The following is a 27,254-nucleotide window of genomic DNA, read 5'->3' as shown; positions in this document are numbered from 1 at the left end:
ATTTTAATTTATATTTGAAAACCCAGTGAATAAAATTATTGATTTAAAATAGGGGCGCCTGGGTGGCGCAGTCGGTTAAGCGTCCGACTTCAGCCAGGTCACGATCTCGCGGTCCGTGAGTTCGAGCCCCGCGTCAGGCTCTAGGCTGATGGCTCGGAGCCTGGAGCCTGTTTCCGATTCTGTGTCTCCATCTCTCTCTGCCCCTCCCCCGTTCATGCTCTGTCTCTCTCTGTCCCAAAAATAAATAAAAAATGTTGAAAAAAAAAAAAAAAAAAATAAAAAAAAACAAAAAAAAATGCCTGGGATGGCCGCCTCCACTTTAAAAAAAAAAAAAAAATAAATAAAATAAAATAAAATACAAGCTTATAATACTCTGTACAAAAATTGAATAGTATGTGTGGTGTGGTGTGTGTGCATGTGTGTGTGTGAACATTAATACCAGCAGCCAATAATGCCATAAGTAGGTCTGAGAGTCAAGGTGGTGGTTAACTTCTGAGCCAACTACCAGGCTATATGTCAATGGATTTACTATCCTGTACTGTGTTGGACCAAATAGACTTTATGATAGTAACACTAGTAGTGACCTTCAGTTTCTTTTTTCTTTTTATTAATTTTAAGGACTTTGCTTCTTGGGTATGTGATTGCTGTCATCTTTTTTTTTTTTTAAGTTTATTTATTGATTTGGAGAAGAGAGAGAGAGTGTGAGAGGGGAGGGGCAGAGAGAGAGGGAGAGAGAGAATCTCATGCAGGCTCCGGACTGTTATCGTGGGCCCAATGCAGAGCTCAATCCCACAAACAGCAAGTTCATGACCTGAGCTGAAACCAAGAGATGGACATGTAACCAACTGAGCCACCCAGGCGCCCAGTGATTGCTGTCATCTTGACAAACAGGAGGCGGGCGGATATTGACCTGATATCCTACTCAAATGTTATTTTGAGAACGTAAATTCATATAACTCTCTACTTAGTGTCTTAGTGTCAAAATGCAGGAAAACTCTTTTTCCTTTCTTTCACTCTCAACTTGTCATGGTGATCTTCATTTCCCACATGATGTCACACTCTCTTAGGTACAGGGACACACACAGGGTAGATGCAGGCCTTCCCAGACTCCTGGGGCCCCACTTCAAGACTGGGCACAAAGCTACCAGGTTAGGTCGTGTGCCAACCATGGATAAACACCCCTGGAACTCAAGCCAGGGGTGTTTTTTTCATGAGGCCACAGTCCCAACCAACAGCAGATGGGTGACTCCCAAGAATATTTTTACTTCTGTGCCAGTGTGCACTAGGTACCTGGATAGGATGGGCAGGAAGTTTGCCTGCCTAGTTCTCCCCTGAATGTGCCACTGCACTGCCAACCTGGAGCTGAGACGGCCATTGCTACACCTTGTCACAAGAGGTGCCAATGTGAACGTGAATGTGCCGATCCTCCCTGCACCCAGGCCAAGGATCCCACCAGTGGGGACATAAGGTGGCAGCAGTCACAGGGGATGAGGAAGAGAGGCCCTCGGTGCTGAGAGCAGGGCAGTTGTCTGAGAACCTACCCAAGGGATGCAGGGAGGGAGTGGGAGGCAGGATGCTGTGTGAGCCAACACACACGCTCCACTGTCTCATAGGACTCTATTCACAAAACATAAGTGAAAAGGTAAAGTTATTAAAATTTTTTTTAAATGTTTATTTATTTTTGAGAGTGAGGGAGTATGAGTTGGGGAGGAGCAGAGAGAAAGGCGAACACAGGATCCGAAGCAGGCTTCAGGCTCTGTGCTGACAGCAGAGATCCTGATGTGGGGCTCCAACTTGAACCGTTGTGATCATGACTTGAGCCAAAGTTGGACACTTAACCAACTGAGCCACCTAGGTGCCCCTTAAAATTTTCAAAACAACCAATGCAGAGCATTAAACTTCAAGCACAGTGTCCTTCTGAGCTTGAGGCCCTGTGGGACTGTGCTAGTTGCAGGTCTGTTGCTAGGGACTGAATGTTTTTGTCCCCCACCCCCACCCCCAAATTCATATATTGAAGCTCTAACCCTCAATGTAACTGTATTTGGAGACAGGGCTTTTAGGAGATACTTAAGATTAAGTGGGGTCATAAGTGTGGGGCCCGAATCCAGACCTCATAAGAAGAAGGACACACTCACACGCCGAGGAAAGGCCATGTGAGCCCACAGTGAGAAGGCAGCCATCTGCCAGCCGGGTAGAGAGCTCGCCAGAACCCAACACTTGGCACCCTGGTCTCAGACTTCCAGCCTCCAGAACTGTGACAAAATAAGTTTCTGTTGTTTAAGCCACCCAGTCTGTGGTGTTTTGTTATGGCAGTCTGGGCTGACTAAGACACCTGCCAAGCCAGACCTGAGAGCAGGTTGTTTGAGAAAGATCATGAATTCCGCTATGGACCTGTTGAGTTCTGAGGGACCAAAGTGATATTCGACTGGCAATTTCTCATTTATGGACGTGCAGATCCAGCAGCCAACAGCAGGGCTGGAAATACCAGTTTGGAAGTCATTAATCCATAAACAGCAATTAGATCCATGGGAGTGGCTGAGATCACCCAAACACAGTGTTTAGGGTGAGAAAAGGGTGAGGTTAAAACCAAGGTGGGTGTGCCAACAGGTGGCCAGAGGTGGAAAGATCACAGAGAAGACAGTGACGGAGAAGAAAAGATCAGAAAGAAGGAAGGAAATCTAAGAGGAGAGTATGGTATTTTGGAAGCTAAAGAAAGCTTAGAAATTGGTCACCTTGTCAGATGCTATTAAGAATTCAAGAAAGAAGAAGATTGGAAAGTGGACAGTGGATCTAGCCACAAGGAGGTCTCTGGGAGCAGTTGGACTTGAGGATTGAAATGAGAAGCCAAAGTGGGAGGAGCTAAGGATAATGGGCAAAGTATGGAAGACCTGAGTCAAATTGGCTATATCAGATCCACCCGAGGAGTTTAGAAGATACAGATTCCTGGGCTCTTCATTAGATTATGATTTGGTAGATGAGGGCTGGGACAAAAGAACCTATATTTTTTAAGGTTTCTAGATAACCCTGATGCCATGCCAGGTTTGGGAACTACTGATGGGATGCAAAAACATGACTTGCATTCCCATACACCTGGGTTCCGATCCAGATTATGTCACATTTTAGTTGTTTGAGCCAGAATAGATACTTAAATCTCCTTAAGTCTTAGGTACCTCATTCATAAAAAATGAGAGTGAGAGTCCTACTTTGTGACAGCCTGTGCTATTTAGCAGTAAATGCAATGAATGTAAACTATTCTCTTAATGAATAGCTTGGCTCTGAGGGGAGGAGAAAGGGTCCATAGCTATAAGATTTAGAGAGGGATAGTGTTTTGTTTTGTCTTGACTTTTTGTGAGATGGTTTTTTTTGAGCATATCTGTAAGCTGAAAGGCAAGAGAGGAAGATGGGGTGTGAAAAGCCCAGATCTCTGAATTGATGAGAGGAACTGTCTCCAAATTCTGGGTGGAAGGGTCAGTTTCTGAAAGAATAAACTCCCTGGAAAGAAGTTGGTATGGGTGCAGGACATTCAGGGTTTCATTCTTTTTTTGCCTTTTTTTTTTTTCATTTTGAGAGAGACAGAGACAGCATGAGTGGGGAGGGCCAGAGAGAGAGGGAGAGAGAGAGAATCCCAAGCAGGCTCCACACTGTCAGAGCAGAGCCCTATGTGGGGCTCAAACCCACGAAGACATCATGACCTGAGCAGAAACTGAGAGTCGGACACTTAACTGACTGAGCTACCTGGGTGTCTCATGGGGTTTCACTCTTAACCATCCCAATTTCCTTACAGAGTAAGAGGCAATATCATATGCTGAGAGTGGTAGGGTTCTCGAGAAGAGGCACAGGTTTGGAAAGAGTATGTTGGAATTTTGAGGAATGGGAGAGCTAGATGAAAGATACAGAGAAGTTTCCCAAAACATATAAAGAAATTTTACAAAACAACCAAACAAAACAAATAATCCAATTAAAAAGTGGGAAGAGGACCAAAATAGACATGTTTCCAAAGAAGACATACAGACACACATGAAAAGATGCTCAACATCACTAATCATTAGGGAAATGCAAATTAAAACCACAATGAAATATCACTTCAAACCTGTCAGAGTGGCTAAAATCAAAAACACAAAAAGTAACAAGTGCTGGCATGGATATGGAGAAAAAGGAGCTCTTGTGTAGTGTTGATGGGAATGCAAACTGGTGCAACCACTGAAGAAAACAGTATGGAGGTTCCTCAAAAAGCTAAAAATAGAATTACCATATAATCCAGTAATTTCACTACTATTTACCCAAAGAAAACACAAGCACTAATTCAAAAACATTAGTGCATCCCTGTGTTTATTGCAGTATTATTTGCAACAGCAGCCCAAGTATCCATTGATAGATGAAAGAATAAAAGATGTGATATAAATATATATATGTATATGTCTATCTATAGATACAGATATAGATATTGATATATATAATATACATTTTATATATACTGGTGTGTATAATATATACCTGTATATATTATATATACTGGAATATTATTCAACCATAAAAAAGAATGAAATCTTTCTTTTTGCAACAACATGGATGGAACTATAGAGTATAATGCTAAGTGAAATAAGCCAGGGAAGGGCAAATACCGTATGGTTTCACTCATACATGAAATTTAAGAAAAAACAAATGAGGAGTGCCTGGGTGGCTCAGTTGGTTAAGTATCTGACCTGGGCTCAGGTCATGATCTCACAGTTTGTGAGTTCAATCTCCGCATTGGGCTCTGTGCTAACAGCTTGGAGCCTGGAGCCTGTTTCAGATTCTGTGTCTCCCTCTCTCTCTCTGCCCCTCACCTGCCCATGCTCTGTCTGTCTCTCAAAAATGAATAAACATTAAAAAAAATTGTTTTAAAAGAACAAATGAAAGAATAAAGAAAAAAAAAAAGGAGGCAAAAAAAACAGAACCTTAAATGCAGAGAAGTGATTATTGCCAGAATGGAGGTAGGTGGGGGATGGATGAAATAGATAAAGTGGATTAAAAGTACATTTATTTTGATGAGCACTGAGAAATGTATAGAATTGTTGAATCATTATATTATACACCTGAAACTAATTTAACACTGTAAACTCATTATATCTCATTAATAAAAATCTTAAAAATAAAAAGGTACATGGAAGGATCAAAAAATGCCCAGTCTTAGGTTGGAGACCACTGATTTCTTCTTTGCCTTCTCTGTAATATATCTGGCTTGTTTTAGCCTCTATTGTTATTTAGAAATAGTAGATTATACTAGTGGCATTTGCAGAATAGTTAATCCATGCTGGCATTGTATTCAGAATTTTACATTATTATCTCACTTAATCTTCACAACAACTCTGTGATGTAGGTACTTCCCATCCATTAACCCCACTTTGTAGATGATGAACTGAGATTTACAGAGGTTTAACTAAGTGCCAAGGTCACTCAGTTAATTAATTGAAGAATAGGTTCTCAGCCTTAGGTTTGTCAGATTTTAGAACCTCTGTTCTTAACGGTGGTATACCATGCAATAATTAGCATTTGGTGCTGGTAGCATATACAACAGAATGGTGAGCTGGGGAGGAAGGAACTGGGCAGATATATCCAGGCTGGAAATCATTAATTATTATCTGTATTATACAATCTATTTATATATATTATTGCTGATATCTTTGGATATCCTTTATCTGTAAAAAAAAATCAAGTTAAGAAGTCTGTTTTTTACTCTTTACTGGTTTTAAAGATATTAATTAAAATTCTTTTCTTACAGACGTGGGGCTTGGACTCATGAACCATGAGGTCATGACCTGAGCCAAAATCAAGAATCGGATGCTTAACCAACTGAGCCAACCAGGGGCCCTGACTACCTACTTTTTAAAAAGCTATAGATAGGGGTACCTGGCTGGTTCAGTTGATGGAGCATGCCACTCTTGATCTCTGGGTTGTAAGTTTGAGACCCAGGCTGGGTGCAGAGATTACTTAAAAATAGAATCTTAAAAATAAATAAATAAAAATCTAAAGATAATTGATATCTTTAAACTTCAAATAATGTTTTAACTCCAACAACTCTTCCAAGCTTCAAGCTTACAGTGTTACTGTGGGCCAACCAGTTTGTTCTATCTTGCTGGGATTTTTTTAACCTCACACATTATATATCATTATATGTCACTATTTTCTAGAAACCAATGTTTGTTTGGAATTACCTGCATCTCAGATCTTCTTTATACTATTGCTTTCAGTTTTGTGAGGCATGTCCTTTGGAAATTCCTTTAGTGCAAAATAAATTTCTTTTTATTCTTCTTGGAACTTATTGGAATTCCTGAATATGTGGATTAATGTCTCTCATCAGTTATGAAAAATTCTCAGCCACTATTACTTTGAATGTTGGCTGTCCCTCTTTCCATAATCTACTTCTAGAACTCTGTTAGGACAGATGGCAATTTCTCATTTTACCAACACCTACCTCAGTGAGCCTTTAAGAGTCTCTATCATTTTTATTTCTGGGCTGTGTTCTTTGAAATTCCTCCAGATTTATCCTCTAGTTCCATATTTAAATTCTGTCCATTATGCTGCTTAACATTCCAGATTTCCCCCCAAATATGTTACTATGATAATTTTCAAAGTGCAGGTACATTGAAAGGATTTTACACTAAACTCCCATATGCTCACCACCTATATTCTACAGTTAACATTTTACTGTACTTGCTTTATCACATATGTATCATCTATCCCCCTATGCATCCATCAGTCCAACTTTCTTATGTGCATATCAAAGTAAGTTGTTACCCTAAATCCTTCCATTTAGTTTTTATTTTTGATTCTTTTATTTTCCATTTCTCAAAGATCCATTTGTTCCTTTTTCATATCTATCTGGTCATTTCTGGTGTTTCGTAATATCACTCACCTTTCTACTTCCTTCTTTTGTTTCTCAAACATATTAGACTTATTTACTTTATAGTCCATAAGGCTGTATATTAACAATTAAGGGGCACCTGGATGGCTCAGTTGGTTAAGCATCTGACTTCGGCTCGGGTCATGGTCTCATGGTGAGTTCGAGCCCCACATCAGGCTTTGTGCTGATAGTGCAGAGCCTGTTTGGGATTCTGTCTCTCCCTCTCTCTGCCCCTCCTTTGCTCATGCACTCTTTTCTCTCTCTCTCTCAAAATAAATAAATCAACTTAACAAAAAACAATTGAGAATATAGAATGCCTAGTTAAATTTGAATTTCAGGTAAACAACACATTTTTTGTGTATGTATGTCCCAAATATTGCATGGGACATATTTATGCTTAAAATGTATTCATTACTTACCTGAAGTTTGAATTTAATTGGGTGCCCTGTATCTTATCTGGCCATCATCTGTTAATTCCCGTATCTGAAGTCTTTATAGGACTGGTTCATTTGTTTTGTTGAATCTTCCCATGGTGGCTTGTTTCCTTGAGTGTTTTGTGTTTTGGGGTTGTTGGCTCATCTTCAAGTTTCTCTGTCAGATTTCTTCTAGGCTTCAGCTGAGGGTACACTCCTTCAGGGTATATTGCATTTGCTCTTGCCAGGTGTCTGGGGCACCGCAGATCTGGTCTACTTTAAACTAAAATTTTCAGCTGATGCTTTTCTGGATCATGCAATGAGTGAAAATTTGGGCCAGGAAACCTCAAAAAAAGCTAGTACTACAAAATGTCAACAAGAGGCTTTTTCTTTCTTTTTAAGAAAACTTATTTACAAAGAAAATGTGGAAACAACTTTTGTTGCCATCTGCCTTTTCTAAATGTGTATTCTCCCAGCTCCAAGTCTTGTCATTGCTGAGTCAGGGCTTTATTTTCTCAGGTGTGGGGAACTTACCATCCTGCACAGACCCAATGCCTAGTAGCAGGTGCCCCAGGGCAGTAGTTCTGAGTTATTATGCAGCATCATCAGTGTTTAGTTCCTTCCTTTCTTTCATGGACTTCTGTGCTGGTTTGTTGCCGGCATCAAAGAAATTCCACCTGAATTCTTCAGATGCACCCATTAATTTAAATGAGTAATTTTAATATTTTGGTTGGCTTTTTAGATGTTCTGTAGACCCTCCAGTTAGCCTTATTCCTGAAAACCTGTGCTCTTTCGTCATCAAACCATTGTTGGATTTTATAAAGAGTTGCTTCAGGTGTTGTTAAATATAGAGATCTAAACCAGAGAGACCCTATCTGATTATAAACAGGTGTACAGCAAAATAAGCAGAATTCCATCTTAGGAAGCTGAACTTTTTCTAGGTATGTCACATGATATAAAAATAAATCTATTAACATAGTCACATTAAAAGAAAAAAACAAAAGCAGTGCAACTGGAATGACCAGCTTTCACCAGTTCAGTGCACAAATAATGTCACATTCCTTTATTATTCAAAATCCACCTTATTGGAGGGAGAGCTAGAGCCTCTGATTGTGATCAGTGATTCTCATTTCCATTATTGTAGGGCTCTCTCTCTGTGCCTAGGGTCCCCCAGGGACAGACTCTTTATTTCATATTCACACACTCTGCCTAAATTTCTTAAACTCATCCACAGGCCTCAATGGCTGGGTCAGAAGGAGTGTCCAGCCTCCCTCATGTGATAGTGTTCCTAGTTACACTGCCTCCCTGATAATCTAGCCTGGGTTTTGTTTCAGATTCCCCTTCCCTCATAATAAATGAAGGATGCTTGGTATCTTTTTCCTGATGGAGGATGTCAGTTAGGCCTGACTCATTACAGCTGAAATGTTCTGACAGTGTAGCTCGAGAAGGGAGGAATGAAGGTCTCAATTCTGTAACACCTTGGAGGAATCTTGGTCTTTATGCAGAATTTCCTTTCCCCTTGGCATCATAGCAAGGAATATTGGGAGGAGTAGTCTTTGTTACTTTATTAACAAATGCTCATGCTGCATCCTTATCCTGGGGCATTAAGTGCTTAATTAAGAAGATGCACATAAATGATATGGAGGTGACTTATGATCTCTAATATTAGACAGCAAAGCAGACTGAACCTTTTAATTGCCACCTTATGCCTTAAAAAAATGTACGACTGGGGGCACCTGGCTGACTCAGTCATAAAGCATGTGACTCTTGGTCTCAGGGTTGTGAGTCTGAGCCCCACGTTCGGTGTAGAGATTACTTAAAAATAAAATATTTTTTTTAATGTAAAAGTGTTTACTCCATGAGAAAACCTCTACCGAAAGGTGTATAGTTTCCCCATAGATGGATTATTCACTGCAAGGAGAAATATAGTAACTCTACAGTAGTAAAACTAGACAATAACTAGACTTAACTTTGCAAACTAAACATCTATATTTTAAAAAAAGAAAGATCTCAAATCAATACCTTGACCTTTCAACTTAAGAAATTAGATAAAGGAGCGAAAACCCAAGGCAAACTGGAGGAGGAAAATAACAAAGACCTGAGTGGAAATAAATGAAATCAAGAATGGAAAAACAACAACAAAAAAAAAAAGAATGGAAAAACAATAGAGGAAATCAACCAGACCAAAATTTGTCTCTTAAAACAGATCTACAAAAGTGATAAACTTTTAGCTAGAATGAAGAATTAAAAAGAGAGAAAACTCAAATCTCTAAAATCAGAAATGAAAAAGAGGATATCACTCCACCTTTACAGGGGGAAAAAAGGATTAAAAAGGAATACTATGAACAACACTGTATATCTAAATTAGGCAACTAGACAAAAGGGACAAACTCCTAGAAAGACAAAAGCACCAAAACTGACTCAAGAAAAAACAAAACAAAAAAGACAAAAAATCTGAGTAGACCTACAGAAAGTTAAAAATTAAATTAGTAATTTAAAAACTTCCCACAGGGGTGCCTGGGTGACTCGGTCTGTTGAGCGTCTGACTCTTGATTTCAGCTTAGGTCATGATCCTGGGGTCATGAGATCAGAGCCCTGTATCAAGCCTCCCATCAGGCTCAGCACTGAGCATGGAGACTGTTCAAGACTCTCTTTTTCTCTGCCCATCTCCCCCAGTTGCCTTTGCTCTTTCTAAAATAAAATAAAAACAGGGGCACCTGGGTGGCTCAGACGGTTAAGTGTCTGACTTCAGCTCAGGTCATGATCTTACAGTTCATGAATTCAAGCCCCATGTGGGGCTCTGCTCTGACAGCTCAGAGCCTGGAGCCTGCTTTGGATTCTGCCCCTCACTGCATCGGTGAATTCTACCAAACATTTAAAGAAGAATTATATCAATCCTTTACAAACTCATGTCTTTCCCCTGTAAGACCAGGAATAAGGCAAGGATATCTGCTCTCACCACCTTTATTTAACATTGTACTGGAGGTTCTAGCCAGGGCATAGACAAGAAAGATAGGCGAAAAAGTAAAAAAGTGACATGATTTTGTATATAGAAAATCCTAAGGAATCAAGCTATTAGAGCTAATAAGTGTGTTCAACAGGTTTGCAAGATATAAGATCAAAATATAAAAGCCAGTTGTATTTTTATACATTAGCAATGAACATTGCAAACATGAAAATGGGAAAGCAATTACACTTACAATGGCATCAAAAATAATAAAATACTAGGTATAAATTTAATGAGAGGTGCAAGATGTATGCTGCAAACCATAAAATACTATTGAAAGAAATTTAATATAATCTCAATAAATGAAAAGACCTCTCATGTTCACAGATGGAAAGACTTAATACTGTTAAGGTGGCAATACTCCCCAAATTGCCCTGCAGATTCAACCCAATCCCTACCAAAATTCCAGCTGGCTTCTTTGCAGAAATTGGTAAACTGATCGTAAAATTCCCATGGAAATCAAGAGACCCAGAAGAGCCAAAATAATTAAAACAAACAAACAAACAAACAAACAAAGTTGGAGGACTCATAATTTCTAACTTCAAAAGTTATTATAAAATTCAGTAATCAATATGTTATAGTGCTAGTAGATACAGAGATCTATAGACTAGAAGTGAGGGTCCAGAGATAAACCCTTAACATTTATGGCCAATTGAGGCTGGATAAAGATAACAAAATAACTTAAGGAAGAAAGAGTAGTCTTCAACAAATGCTGGGAAAATTGAATATCCACATGCAAAACAATGAACCTGGACCCTTATTTCACACTATACAAAAGAAATAGCTCAAAATGGATCAAAGACCTAAATGTAAAAGCCAAAACTATAAAACTCTTAGGTTGAAACATAGGAGTACATCTTCATGACCTTGGGCTTAGCAATGGTTTCTTTAGAGACAAATCAAAGGCACAAGCAATAAAAGAAAAAATGATAATTTGGATTACATGAGAATAAAAACTTTTGTGTTGCAAACAATACCATAAAGAAAGTGAAAAGGCAACTTGAAAGTTGCTAAAAGAGATCTTCAGTATTCTCACCACACACACACACAGACACACACACACACACACACACACACACACACACAGAGGATGTAATGGCTAGGTTAATGTGGTAATCATGCCACACTATATATCAGTATCAAACTATATTATATACCTTAAACTTATACAATGTTATATGTCACTTATAACTTAATAAAGCTGTGGCAGGGGGAAGGGGAAGAAAGTGAAAAGACAATCCACAAAATGGCAGAAAATATTTGCAAATTATATTATCTGATAATGGGCTTGTATTTAGAATACAAAAACAACAACAACAACAACAAAACACCAAAAAACAAAAAACAAAACCTCTTATATCTCAATCATGGAAAGGCAACCCAATTTTAAAATGGGCAAAGGATTTGAATAGACATTTCTCCAAGGAAGATATACAAATGACTCTTAAGTACAGGAAAAGATGCTCAACATCATTACTCATTAGGGAAATCAAAACCACAATAAGATTCTGCTTTATACCCACTAGGATGAATATAATTTTAAAAATGGACAATAACAAGTTTTGATGAGGAGGTGGAGACATTGTAAGCCTCACAGGCTGCTGGTGAGGATGTAAAATGGTGTAGTCACTTTGAAAAACAGTTTGGCAGTTACTAAAAAACTTAAATGTAGAGTTACCATATGACCTAGTAATTTCACTCTTAGGTATACATACCCAGGAGAAATGAAAATATATGTCCACATAAAAACTTGTACACACATGTTCTTAGAAGCATTATTCATAATAGCCCCCAAATAGAAACAATCCAAATGTCCATCAACTTATGAATGGATAAATAAAATGTGATATATCTATGCAATGAGATATTACTCAGCCATAAAAAGAAATAAAGTACTGATATATTCTACAGCATGAATGAACCTTGAAAACATTATGCTAAGTGAAAGAAGCGAGTCACAAAAGACCACATATTGTATGATTCCATTTATATGAATGTCAAGAATAAGCAAATGTATAGACACAGAAAATAGATTAGTAGCTATTTAGGGCTAATAGTAAAATAGAGGCAGGTTGGGGGGGGGGGTTAGGGAGGCGGGGAATCACAGCTAATGGTATGGTTTTTTTAGGGGGAATGAAAATGTTCTAAAATTAGATTGTGGTGGTAGTTGCATAACTCTATGGATATAGTAAAAACCAATGAATTATACACTTTAAGTGGGTGAATTTTATAGTATGTGAACCATGTCTCCACAAAGTTGTTTTTCAAATTAACTTCATCAGTGAGGGACAAGTGGAATTAATATACCTCAGAGATGATACCCTGAATGGTATATTTCACTTTTGTGGTATTCTGGCTAGGAATGAGTAATGGAAATCTAATCCTAAGAAAACAGAACATAAAGTGCAGACCATTTCATACATTAATTTGTGTGTATTCTTCATATATATATATATATATATATACATATAATTTTTTTAAGGTTTATTCATTTTTCAGAGACAGAGAGTGTGAGCAGGGGAGGGGCAGAGAGACAGGGAGACACAATCTGAAGCAGGCTCCAGGCTCTGAGCTGTCAGCACAGAGCCCCACGTGGGCCCGAACTCACGGATGGCGAGATCAAGACCTGAGCTAAACTGGGACGCCTAACCAACTGAGCCACCCAGGCACCCCTTCCTATATATATTTTTTAAATAGGCTCCACACCCAACGTGGGGCTTGAACTCACGGATACTCTACTGACTGAGCCAGCCAGGTACCCCCAATTTGTCTGTATTCTTAAAAAATATCAGTGTCATGAAGGACAAAATGAAGGCTGAGGAATTTACCACATTAGAGACTAATGAGACATTCAATATGTGATCATGAACTGGATCCTGGCCTACAGGGGGAAAAAAATGCCTTAAAGAACATATTCAGGACAATTAACAAAATTATAACTGGATTGTAGGTTAAAATATCAAATCAAGGTTAATTTCCTGAACTCCATAAGTACACTATGGTTACGCAAGAAAACATCTTTGCTATAAGGGGAAAAACCTAACAGTAAGAGGCATGGCACATACAATCTACTCTCCCACAGAGAGATTAGAAAGCAACATAAAGGAATACAGTAAAGCCTTGGTTTGCGAGCATAACTCATTCTGGAAACATACTTGTGATCCAAAGCACTTGTATATCAAAGTGAATTTCCCCATAAGAAATAATGGAAACTCAGATGATTCGTTCCACAACCCAAAAATATTCATATAAAAAGATTACAATACTGTAATATACAAAATGATAAAGAAAATACAAAATATAAAGAAAAATAAATAAACCTGAACTTACCTTTGAAAGCCTTTATGGCTGGTGTGAGGGAGACAAGAGAGAGGGTTATTGTGTAGGATGACTTTCACTATCACTAACAGAATCACTGGTATCTATTGGCTCAATGGAATCTTTTTCTTTTCGTACATCTTTAACAAGGAACCTGTCCAATGACACTTGCTTTTGCCTCCTTTTGAGAATTTCATGGAAATGTGACGATGCATTGTCGTTAAACACATTCATCACTCGCGCTGCCACAGCCTTTATTCAGGTGGTGCTTTTCTACCAAATTTTGCACTATTTCCCACATTTTACACATCTTCCTAATCTTATTTGAAGTGAGGGATTCCTCCGCCTTTTTCTCCTCCTCATCTGCAGAAGAAATGCAGACGTAGACTTATAAAATCTTGCAATTTCAGCCATTCACATGCCTTGTTCGTACTTCTCTATGATTTCCTTCTTAACTTCCACCAAAATCATCTTCTTATTGCCTTTCTTTTCAACCTTTTTCTGCTTGGGGGCCATTGTATACAGTCACAAGGGTGTTGACTACAGTACAGTATTAATAAACTCTTGTTATATACTGTATTTAATGTAACTGGCAATAAGGCAGCAGAGGAAAGGGCAGCCTGACCTAGAATGGAGCAAAGCTTTCCTAAGCTTACTCTTGGATGGAAAACCAAAGGACTGTCCATAGGTGCTTTGAAGTGACAAAAAATACACTAGTGCCAGTTGTGGGCACCTTCCAACGTTCTGAAAAATCACTGATTTCTGCCAAACACCATGGCCTGAGACCAAGCATCCAGGCAGAGGAGACGATCACCCACAATCCTGGAGAGAGAGAGAGAGAGAGAGAGAGCGCAACATTGGCTCAGTTTGTGATCATGTGACGTTTGGTATCATGTACTACTCGTATTGTGAGACATCGCTCATTTAACAAGTTAAAATTTATTAGAAATGTTTGCTCATCTTGTGGAACACTTGTAAAACAAATTATTTGCAACCCAAGGTTTTACTGTATATTTGAAGAAAAACAAAGGAGTGATGATCACAAAAGTCAGCAGAGTAGTGCAGAAGGAGTAGTGGTGAAGAATATAATTAGAGAAGGACACAAGGTGCGAGAGAACCTTGCAGGGCAAGGGAGAAGGCAAGGGACTACTGTTCTGTTTTAGCCTGGGTGATAGAACACAAGTATTTAGCAGAAGACATGAATAGACACTTTTCCAAAGCAGACATCCAGATGGCCAATAGACACATGAAACAATGCTCAACATTACTCATCATTAGGGAAATACAAATCAAAGCCACACTGAGATATCACCTCACACGGATCAGAGTGGCTAAAATGAACAAATCAGGGAACTATAAATGCTGGCAAGGATGTGGAGAAACGGAAACCCTCGTGAGCTGTTGGTGGGAATACAAACTGGTGCCGCTGCTCTGGAAAACAGTGTGGAGGTTCCTCAAAAAATTAAAAATAGATCTACCCTATGACCCAGCAATAGCACTACTAGGAATTTACCCAAAGGATACAGGAGTGCTGATATAAACCCCAATGTTTATAGCAGTGCTTTCAACAATAGCCAAATTATGGAAAGAGCCTAAATGTCCATCAAATGATGAATGGATAAAGAAGATGTAGTTTATATATACAATGGAATACTACTTGGCAATGAGAAAGAATGAAATCATGCCATTTGCAGCAACGTGGATGGAACTGGAGGGTATTATGCTAAGTGAAATAAGTCAGAGAAAGACAGATATATGTTTTCACTCATATGTGGATCTTGAGAAACTTAACAGAAGACCATGGGGGAAGGGAGGGGGAAAAAATATTTACAAACAGAGAGGGAGGGAGGCAAACCATAAGAGACTCTTAAATACAGAGAACAAACTGAGAATTGATGGGGGTTAGGAAGAGGGGGAAAATGGGTGATGGGCATGGAAGAGGGCACTTGTTGGGATGAGCACTGGGTGTTGTATGTAAGCTAATTTGACAATAAATTATATTAAAAATTTTTTTCTTAATGTTTGTACTTATTTTTGAGACAGAGAGAGACAGAGCATGAGCAGGGGAGGGGCAGAGAGAGGGGGAGACACAGAATCTGAAGGGGGCTCCAGGCTCTGAGCTGTGTCAGCACAGAGCCCGACATGGGGCTCGAACTCACAGAGTGTGAGATCATGACCTGAACTGAAGTCAGACGCTCAACCAACTGAGCCACCCGGGCACCCCTACAATAAATTATATTTAAAAAAAAGAACACAAGCATTTATATTATTGTTGTCCTTGAAAATAAGCATATCTTTTTTTTTTTTTTTTTTTTTTTTTTTTTTTTTTAAAGTAGGCTCCATGCCCAATGCAGGGCCTCAACTCACGACCTTGAGATCAAGAGTTGGATGCTCTACTGGGGCACCTGGGTGGCTCAGTCAGTTAAGTGTCCAACTCTTGATTTTGGCTCAGGTCATGATCTCATGGTTCTTCAGTTTGGGCCCTCTGCTGGGCTCTGTGCTATGAGCATAGAGCCTGCCTGCTTGGGATTCAATCTCTCCTTCTGTCTCTGCCCCTCCCAGATTGCGCGCTCTCTTTCTCTCTCTCAAAAATAAACATTTTTTTTTTTAAAGTTTTTTCAACGTTTTTTATTTATTTTTGAGACAGAGAGAGACAGAGCATGAACGGGGGAGGGGCAGAGAGAGAGGGAGACACAGAATCGGAAACAGGCTCCAGGCTCCGAGCCATCAGCCCAGAGCCTGACGCGGGGCTCGAACTCACGGACCGTGAGATCGTGACCTGGCTGAAGTCGGACGCTTAACCGACTGCGCCACCCAGGCGCCCCTCAAAAATAAACATTTAAAAAAAATATTTCTAAAAAATAAAAAAAAGAGTTGGATGCTCTACCAAACGAGCCACCCAAGCATATCCTTTTATATGCTCTTTTGTGTATCTGTTACATTTTACAATTAAAAAATAATTTAAAAGGAATAAATCTAAATTTCTATACCACAATCTAAAAAAGAAAAGCCAAAACCAGAATATTCTAATCCACCTGACGTTTCCTATGACTTGCTTCTGTCACTCAATATTATGATTTTGAGACATTTTCCCTATTAAAGACACCTTGCTGAGGTCTACCTATTAAATAAAAAAATAAGTCTTAATTCCAGATAGTGGGTAATAGATTAATAGTTAATAGTCAAATTCTCTAAATTTCTCAGTATTTTTTTCTGACAAACTAAAATAAATTTAAAGTGCATGCCTAGGGCACTTGGGTGGCTTGGTTGCACTGACAGCACAGAGCCTGCTTGGGGTTCTCTCTCTGCCCCTCCCCTGGTCACTCATGTGCATGTGTACACATTCTGTCTCTCAAAGTAAATACATAAACTTAAAAAAGAAATATACTATGTGAGACTACTTTTGTTCTCAGGAAATACACACTGAAGTATTAGGAGGTAAATGAGCATGAATCTCTATTCTCAGATGGTTCAGAAAAATAAATAATAATGTTTATGTGTGTGGGGGTTAACAAAATGTTAAATGTAGCAAATACTAATAATTGGTAAATCTGGATAAAATGTATATGGAAATTTTCAGTACTATTTTTGCAACTTTTATGTAAATTTGAAATTACTTCAAAATCATAAGGTGTTTTTGTTTGGTTGTTTTTTTGTTTTGTTTTGTTTTTCTTTTGAAGAGAGACAATGCAAAGAACACCAGGCCCTTTCTACCACTAGCCCTTGGCTATCAAAATGCCTGTCACCAGATCTTTACCCTACAGAAAGGGGATTTGCATATCCCTCTCTAGGGAGTTTGAGCAGCTCAAGAGGAAAGACCTAAAGATATATGGAGTCTTCTCTCCCCAACAGCCCACTGAGACTGTTTTCATGAAGGTAAAGGTCTGTGACCCCCAACCACATGGTCAGACTTTCTAATCACCTTTTTAGTTCTCCACACTTATTTATGCACAGAGAGCTAAAAAGGCAAGACACAAAAACAAACAGGAAAATGTTTCTATAATTCTCTGATCCTTTCTTCTCTTGCTCTCTTTCAAGGTTTGTTGGCTTTCTTTAGTGATATACATGGATTCCTTTCTCTTTATTTTTTGCATATCTATTACAGGTTTTTGATTTCTGATTATGATTAGGTTTGTATATAACATCGTCTGCATATAACGGTCTATATTAAGTTGACAGTCACTTAAGTTTAAACCCATTCTTTACTCTCTCCCCCATTTTAGGTATATGATATCATATTTTACATCCTTTAATTTTATGAATCCCTTGACTGTTTTTTACAGAAATACTTATTTCTTCTGTTTTTATATTTTTTACTTTTCATACTCTCATTTTTGGTCTTCTTTTCCACCCAGAGAGTACCTTTAAATATTTCTTGCATGGCTGAGTTAGTGCTCATGCACTCTTTTAGCTTTTGTTTGTTTAAGAAACTCTTTATCTCTCCTATTCCGAATGATAGTCTTGCTAGATAGAGTATTCTTGGCTGCAGGTATTTCCTTTTTAACACTTTGAATATATGAAGCCACTCCCTTCTGGCTAAAAAGTTTCTGGTTTTAAAAGTTTCTGCTAAAAAATCCACAGATAGCCTTATGTAGTTTCCCTTGTATATAACTGCCTTTTTTTCTCTTAGTACTTTAAAAACATTTTTTATTTATTTATTTTGAGGGGAGGAGGGGCAGAGACAGAGGGAGAGAGAATCCTGAGCAGGCTCCATGCTGTCAGCACGGAGACTGACCTGGGGTTTGATCCCAGAAACCAGGACATCATGACCTGAGCTGAAACCAAGAGTTGGATACTTAATCAACTGAGCCACCTAGGCACCCCTCTTTTGCTACTTTAATGTTTATTTATTTTTAAGAGACAGAGAGAGACAGAGCACAAGTGGGGAAGGGGCAGAGAGAGAAGGAGACACAGAATCCAAACCAGGCTTCAGGCTCTGAGCTGTCAGCACAGAGTCTAATGTGGGCTAGAACCCACAAACCATGAGATCATGACCTGAGCTAAAGTTGGATGCTCAATTGACTGAGCCACCCAGGTGCCCCTTCTCTTGCTACTTTAATAATTTTTTTCTTTATCACTACATTTTGACATTTTAATTACTATGGGTCTTGGCATGGACCTCCTTGGATTGAATTTTGGCGGGGGTACTTCTATGCTTCCTAGATCTGGATATCTGTTTTCTTCCGCAGATTAGGGAAATTTTCAGCTATTATTTCTTCAAATAAATTTTCTGCCCCCTTATCTCTCTCTTCTTCTGAGATTCTTATAATGTGGATGTTATTATGCTTGATAGAGTCACTGAATTCCCTAAAACTATTCCCCAATTTGCATAATTTTCTTTCCTCTCCTTTACCTTGCTTGGTTACTTTCTATTATTCTGTCTTCCAGGTCATTAATTCATTCTTCTGCTTCATCTAGCCTACTATCTATTCTATCAAGTGTATTTTTAATCTCATTTATTGTGTTTTTGATCTGATTGATTCTTTTTAATCTCTTTGTTAAGGGTCTTACTGATATCCCTTCACTCTTTTCTCCAGTCCAGTGAGTATTTTTTTTTATCATTTCTTTGAATTTTGTATCAAGCATATATTACTTATATCCATTTTGCTTTGGTCTCTTGCTGTGGTTTCATCCTGTTCTTTCATTTGGGAGATGTTTCTCTGTCTCCCCTTTGGTCTGACTTTCTGTGTCTGTTTCTGTGTGTTAGGAAAGAGAGCTACTTCTCTTGCTTTTCACAATAATAGTCTTATGAAGACGAGGACCTATAGTGCCCTGCAGTGCAGTGTTCTCTGTTTCCCAGGGCCTGAAATTCCAGGAACTGTCTCCTATGTGTGTTATGTGTTCTTCTATTGAGTCTTGGCCACCTTCTCCTTCAGACCAGGTGTCTGCAGAGACTCTCTTTGTCTTGTTGGCAGCAAGTTGTGTGGTGGTGTGCTTGTGAAATGAGACCTGCCCCATCTGCCACTGGAACTGAGGTCTGGCAAATGTGCAGGTCAGGAGATATGGTGTTGGCTGGGTTTGCACCAGTCTTCTAGGGTAGAGGCCCACAGTGTGAGGACTTAGATGAGCATGACTGGGAAGGGCAGATCTGCCCAAGTGCAGGGGGTGGACCTTTGGTGCAAGTAAGTTAGGTAAGAAGTGTCAGTGTGTGCTGGTTCCCACAGGTGGCCATTGTTTATGTGGGGGTTGGGAGGGAAATGGCACCTACAAACTCCTTTATTTCTGGAGGGGTCTCCCCATGATCCCTTTATTATTATTTAAATATTTTATTTATTTATTTATTATTTAAAAATTTTTTTCAATATTTTTGAATTTATTTTTTAATGTTTATTTATTTTTGAAAGAGACAGAGCGCAGGTGGGGGAGGGGCAGAGATAGAGAGACACACACACACACAGAATCTGAAGCAGGCTCCAGGCTCTGAGCTGTTAGTGCAGAGCCTGATGAGGGGCTCGAACCTACGAATCGTGAGGTCATGACCTGAGCCAAAGTCAGGTGCTTAACCGACTCAGCCACCAAGGTGCCCCTCTCTGACATATTTTTGGCATGCATCCTAACAGTGGCCCCTTCTTTACACAACTAGTATTCTACTTGTTATACAGTTTTCCAAAAGAATGTATTGTTTAGTTTAGAAATACACTGATGGAAAACTGTAGAAGAGTAAGGAAATTATAAACAAAGCATAATGGTTACTTGGAAGTTAGGGAGGGAGAAATTAAGGGAAAACATTAAAAGTACCAGCAATATTCTATTTATTAACCTGAACATAATTGATTTTTTTAGGGTGGTTTTTTTAAAAATTATTTTTGAGAGAGAGAGAGGGAGACAGGATCTGAAGTAGACTCTGCACTGATGGCAGACAGTCCAATGCAGGGCTCAAACTCACGAACTGAGATCATGATCTGAGGCAAAGTCAGATGATTAGCCAACTGAGCCACCCAGGTGCCCCTTTAAGGTGGTTTTATTAAAGCATGGGGACAAGAACTGTGGGCAGAAAGAGCTGCCTAATCTGAACATGTTTAGCGGTGTGTGTGTGTGTGTGTGTGTGACATAGAGAAAGAGACACAGAGAGATGTAGATGTTGATTGTATTATTATTCTGCAAGTTATATATATTTTATATTATATATATGGTATCTGCATGTTTGCTATATTTACAACAAAAATTTCTTTTAAAGGAGTGTAAGCAAAATTACTGGCACTTTGCTCAAAGTTCTTTTTCATGAATCAAGAATTTACAGATACTGGCAGATAATTTAAAGCAGTTTCTTCCACAAGGAATTTTAAGGGTCCTTCTAAAATCCATTTTTAAATGCTCAAGTAGTTCCATATGGTTGGAGGAAGGTTGAATGTAACAGAGTGCAGGAGATGAATTTCTAGAGGCAGACAATGCCCAATCTAGAAGGGCCTTGTATGCTAAAATAATCCTGACCTGCAGGGAGGTCTCTAACTAACTTAGATAAGGCTTACATATGTATGGCTAGTGACTTCCCAATCCCCTAGCCTTTCTTCAACAATGTGTCTGGGGAAGATCAGGAGGCACCTTGGACCCCCAGTAGTAACATGTAACGAGCAAACACACGGGAAATGTGCCAAGTTCTTAGAGTCGGTAAGTATTTTTTTGAGAAACAGCTTTTGGCTTGCCACTGGGCTTTGGTAGAGTTTGAACACCTGGTCATTAAACACCAAGATACCATGTAACCTAAGCTGCCTTACATGGACCAGATGTTAGCTGGTCCAATTAGCTGTTATACTGCGCCTGCCCAGAGGTGCTACATCAAAAAAGGGAATTAGTATGTATAATAAGGACAATGCCTGAACAGGTCCTGAAAGACATTTGTTTCAAGAGCAGATGGATCATATTTGCTGTATGTCTACTTATACTACATTCTGGCTTCTGCTTGACTGTGGACATTACTGTGTCATCATGGGGAATTCCCTGAATCCAACTGACTGAGGCTGAGCTATTTTGAGCCTGGTTTATTGATGGTGCTTGTCGTGTAGCCCCTCTCAGAAGTTGCCCTAAAGGACAGCAAAACAGAACATTAGGCAGTGTATCTCCTTGTCCACAGAATCTAGAAGGAGAGATTAGCCTGAATTAAGAACCAAAGTCAATTCATGGACAGAGGCTTGAGTCTTGAATGGATGATCAGTGACTTGAAATGACCATGATGCAGAGAACTGATGTCTGTTGACAAAGGGCTTTGGGGAAGAAGTTTAAGGACAGACCTCTCAGAACAATTTGTGCCCCGGTAAATGTTCACAAAAGCCCTCCACTATGGAGAAGGATCATAATAATTAGTTTGGCAAGATGACTCACTTTGTGGATGCCAGTCAACCTCTAATCATTCAGCTTGCTCATGAATAAAGTGGTAGTCATGTCAAGACAGAAGCTATGCAGTCTCATCAACATGGACTTACTCTCACCAGACTTGTATATCGTGTGCTGATTGCTGTTGCTGAGTGCCTAACCTGCCAGCAGCAACGGCAGCAACGACGCTCAGCTCGCAGTGTGGGGACTTTCCAGGGGAATCAGTTGTCACATGGCAGTGGGCTGATTGCATACCATTGGACCTCAGTTATGAAAGGGGCAGGAATACAGCCTCACAAGGAAACTTCTTCTGAATTTGGATTCATTTTCTCTGTTTGCTATCCTTCTGGCACTCCATCCAGGGACTTAGGGAACACCACACTGTCATGGTATTCCCAAATGTTACTTCTAACCAAGAAAATCAGTCTGTACTATATAAAAGAAGAAAGTCTTCTCTCGTCGGGATTCACTCATCTTGTATTCCGTCACACAACAGCCGTTGGGTAGCTGCCCTTATAGAGTAGTGGAATGGCCTCTTATTGACAGGTGGGAATGGAATTGGAATTGCCTGTGGCCTCAGACAGACAAAGAAAAAAGGTTTCTAGTTTGACTAGAACTGTATATGCAGACACATGTAGATATGAGAAAACACAGCCTATCTGAGGTGTTGCAGGTAATTCAGGAAGGCAGAGAACATGGAGGGCAAGAAAATGGGTTCAGCAGGTAAACTTGATAGGGCTTATGGAGAAGCGCAAGCTTTCTCCCATGGATGATAGGGAGCCAAGCAAGGTTGCCAACAAGAGTGACAAGGACCAGCTCAAATTCCAGTAACATTTACGGTTTGGGGGGAAATTCTCATAACCTCTTCCCCTCCACAAGCTTTGCCGCTCTCCCCTCCTCCTCTGGAGGATAATTCATTGCATGCGTGCTTGGTGGTTTCAGCATGTTCCTAAATCCTTTAATACGCTTCTCTTTGAGAGGTAGAGGTTCACCTTCCCCCTGAGTGCAGGTTGAAATGAGTGATTGGCTTCTAACACTATAATACACAATGGAACAATAGTTAACTTTACAGTAGGGAAGTCCCCTTATCTAAGCCATTGAGGTTAACATCATTAGAAATGTACCATAGTGAGGGGCGCCTGGATGGCTCGGTTGGTTAAACGTCCGACTTCGGCTCAGGTCCTGATCTCACGGTCCATAAGTTCGAGCCCCGTGTTGGGCTCTGTGCTGACAGCTCAGAGCCTGGAGCCTGATTTGGATTCTGTGTCTCCCTCTCTCTCTGCCCCTCCCCTGTTCATGCTCTGTCTCAAAAATAAATAAACATTAAAAAAAATTTAAAAAAAAGAAATGTACCATAGTGATATTACATATCCCCTGATATGATGCAGTGCACATCATCTCTGTGTTTTTCCCCAAAGCTGGATGAAGGACAGGTAGGAGCTTTCTGTAGTATCTTTGCAATTTTTTTATAAATCAAAAATTTTATTGTTATCAAAATAAAAAGTTTTTAAAGTTATTTCAAAGTAAGAAGTAAAAAATAAAAGATAATACCTTTGCTTCCAAAATTTTCTCACTAAGGAAAATTTTAAAGGACCTATTCAAGCAGGTACGAAATGATCATATGTGGAAGATCTGAGATTTAGGAAGGAATGATGAGCAAAGAAAGCCACTATATAAACAATTGATAATGTTTTGAGGGCTTAAAAACAGAGACAATATGTATAAAAACAATACCAAGTTTTTAAAAAGGGAAGTATCACAGTTTAAATGTTCTAGAATTCTTGTGCCATTCAAGAAGATGATAAGGATATTAACTTAGACATTGACATCAATACATATTAAAATTTCTGGCAATCCCACTAAAAGAAGGAAATCCAAATCAGTAAAGTTTTGTAAAAATCTAAAAAAATAAATAAATCCAAAATAAGACAAGAAAGTAACTACAAATAATTATAGAATTATAGGATACATAGAAACCACAAAATAAAATAATAAAAGTAAATACAAATAAAAATAAACAGATTAAAGCTCTAGTTAAAGAAAAAAATCTTTAAAAATATTTTTAAAAGTTAAGATATACCGTGGCTTACAAGAAACATTTCCGCCACATGGATATAGAAAGTTTAAGGAAAAGAGTGGGGAAACATATAATAGGAAAATACTAACCAAAAGAAAGCTAGCATTAGATCAATTAAGTTTTAAGGCAAAAAGTGCTACTGGACCTTACATATCAGTGTGTAGTGCGTTTAATTCCCCAGAATGATGTCACAATTCTAAATGTTTATGCACCTAATACCATAGGCTCAAAATAACATAGCCTCAAAATATATTTGTATTTTTAAACTTGGAGAGAGTTTTAAGAGAAAATAGACAAACCCTCATCATAGTAGATTTTACAACATTATTCTCAATAATGGATAAATCAAGCAGGAGAAAAACATCATAAGGAAACAAGATTTAAACAACAAAATTAAGGGGTGTCTGGGTGGCTCAGTCAATTGAGCATCTAACTCTTGGTATTGGCTCAGGTCATGATCTCATGGTTTTGTGAGTTTGAGCCCCGAGTCAGGCTCGGTGCTGACAGTGCAGAGCCCGCTTGGGATTCTCTGTCCCCTTTGCTCTTTGCCCCTCCCCTACTCTTGCTATTTCTGTCTCTCTCAAAATAAATAAACTTAAAAATAAACATTAAGACGCCTGATCCAATAGTCATAGGTAGAGTATTGGTTTCCAAAATTACTTTTTCCCAGGCACGGTGAAATTTTTGTGAAATTGATCATGCACTCACTGGGCAATAAAGCAATTCACAACAAACTTTAAAAGGATCAAAATTATGTAAGTTATGTTCTGTAATTATAGCTCAATTAAGTCAGGAATGAATAATTAAAAGATAACCAGAAAAATTCCGTGTATTTGAAAATTAACAAATATAATTTTTTTAATGTTTATTTCTTTTTGAAAGAGAGAGACAGCATGAGCAGGGGAGGGGCAGAGAGAAAGGGAGACAGAATCTGAAGCAGGCTTCAGGCTCTGAGCTGTCAGCACAGAGCCAGACTTGGGGCTCGAACCCCCAAGGTGTGAGATCATGACCAGAGCCGAAGTCAGACGCCTAACCGACTGAGCCATCCAGGCACCCTCTATGTGATAGTATTTTAGCTTTACTGCTAGTAATTGGTATGCCCTGCATGAGAAAACTCAGGAAGTCTTAAAGCCGGGCAGTATAACTCCTACAACTTTGTTCTTTCCAAAGTTGTACGACAATTCTACATCTGTTGTATTTCCATTAAGAATTTTAGAATCTGTTCATCAGTCTCTACTAACAAATCCTGCTGGGATTATGATTGTGATTGCATTGAATCTATAAATCAATTTGGGAAATATTGACATCTTTTTTTAAAAGTTTATTTATTTAGAGAAAGAGCACGCACGTGCGAGCAGGGGAGGGGCTGTGGGGGGGTGGGGGGGAGGAGAAAGAATCCCAAGCAGGCTCAATGTGGAGATTGATCTCATGACTATGAGATCATGACCTGAGCCAAAATCAAGAGTAGGACACTTAGGTGACTGAGCCACCCAGGTGCCCCTATCCTGCACATCTTTTGTCAGATTTACCCCTAAAAATTTCATATTTTTTTAAAGTTTTATTTTTATTTATGTAATGATCAAGAGTTGCTCACTCTTCTGACTGAGCCAGCCAGGTACCCCTAAATATTTCATATTTTTGATGCTCTTGTAAAATATGTTGTTTAGATTTTCAACCCCAATTGTTTGTTGCTGGTATATAGAAATACAGTTTATTTTTTTAAATTGTGGTAAATACACATAACATAAAATTTATCATCTTAACCATTTTTAGGTGTAAAGTTCAGTGGTGTTAAGTACATTCACACTGGCAACCCCATTCTACTTTCTGTCTCTATGACCCTGACTATTCTAGGTATCTCGTATAAGTAGTGTCATACAGTTTTTGCCTTTGTGGCTGGCTTATTTCACTTAGCATGATGTTTCAAGGTTTGTCTATATTGTAGTATATGTCAAAATTTCCTTCCTTTTTAAGGGTAAATAATATTCCCCCCTTTTTAAGTGTTTATTTATTCTTGAGGAGAGGGACAGAGAGAGAGAGGGAGACAGAATTTGAACAGGCTCGAGGCTCTGAGCTGTCAGCACAGAGCCCTAAGCGGGGCTCAAACTTTCAAATTGCGAGATCTTGACCTGAGCCAAAGTCGGGCCCTTAACTGAGTCACCAGGCGCCCCAATAGTATTCCTTTAATAATATGAATATACTACATTTGGTTTATTCATTCATTCATCAGTGGACATTTAGGTTGCTTCCACTTCTTGGCTATTGTAAATATTGCTCTGCATATGGATATGCAATTAGATCTTCAAGACTCTGCTTTCAATTTCTTTGGATATATCCCCAGAAGTGTGATTGCTTGATCAAATGATATTTTTATTTGTAACTTTTTGAGGAACCACCAGACTATTTTTTACAGTGGTAGCAACATTTTACATTTCCACCAACAATCCACAAGTATTCCATTTTCTCCACATCCTCATCAACACTTGTGCCTTCATAGAAGCATCCTAACGCATGTGAAGTGGTATCTCGTGGTTTTGATTTTGATCTCGTGGATTTGATCAATTTTAATCATTGATCCCTAATGATTAGTGATGTTGAGCATCTTTTTATGTGCTTATTGGCTATTTGTATATCTTCTTTAGAAAAAATGTCAATTCAAATCCTTTATCCATGTTTTATTCAGTTTTTACACTTGAATTTTGTATATTGCCCTGCAACCCTGATAAATATTAATTCTAGTAATTGTAGATTCTGTAGGATTTTCCAGATAGATAACTTGCTTTCTATGAATAAAGACAGTTTTATTTCTTTCTTTCCAATCTGATGTCTTTTTATGTTCTAGCCTTATTGATCTAACTAGAATCTAGAGCACAATGTTGAACAGAAGTGGTGACAACAGACAACTTTGCTTTGACAGTGTCTCAAAGAAAAAGTATTGGTCTGTATTCACTGAGTATCCTGTTGTAGATTTTTCATGAATGCCCTTTATTGGTATGAGAAGGTTTCCTCCTGTTCTTTTTTATTTTATTTTATTTTATTTTATTTTATTTTATTTTATTTTATTTTATTTATTTTTTATTTTTTAAAATTTATATCCAAATTAGTTAGCATATAGTGAAACAATGATTTCAGGAGTAGATTCCTTAATGTCCCTTACCCATTTAGCCCATCCCCCCTCCCACAACCCCTCCAACAACCTTCAGTTTGTTCTCCATATTTATGAGTCTCCTCTGTTTTGTCCCCCTC

General features: G+C 38.7%; 1 long non-coding RNA gene across 1 annotated transcript in view; it reads right to left on the bottom strand.

Annotated features, from left to right (window-relative positions):
- Nucleotides 1-13,968: 13,968 nt before the first annotated feature.
- The window catches only part of LOC125923302 (uncharacterized), a 29,890-nt gene continuing 16,604 nt past the window's right edge, over nt 13,969-27,254 (bottom strand). The window contains exon 2 of the long non-coding RNA XR_007457986.1: nt 13,969-14,443. This is a non-coding gene — a long non-coding RNA (uncharacterized LOC125923302). The remainder of the gene's footprint in view (nt 14,444-27,254) is intronic.

Source organism: Panthera uncia, chromosome B1, assembly GCF_023721935.1.
Source record: "Panthera uncia isolate 11264 chromosome B1, Puncia_PCG_1.0, whole genome shotgun sequence".
NCBI classification, from domain to species: Eukaryota; Metazoa; Chordata; class Mammalia; order Carnivora; family Felidae; genus Panthera; species Panthera uncia.
Note: the sequence above shows the minus strand (reverse complement) of the source record. Positions and strands in the feature narration are given on the sequence as shown.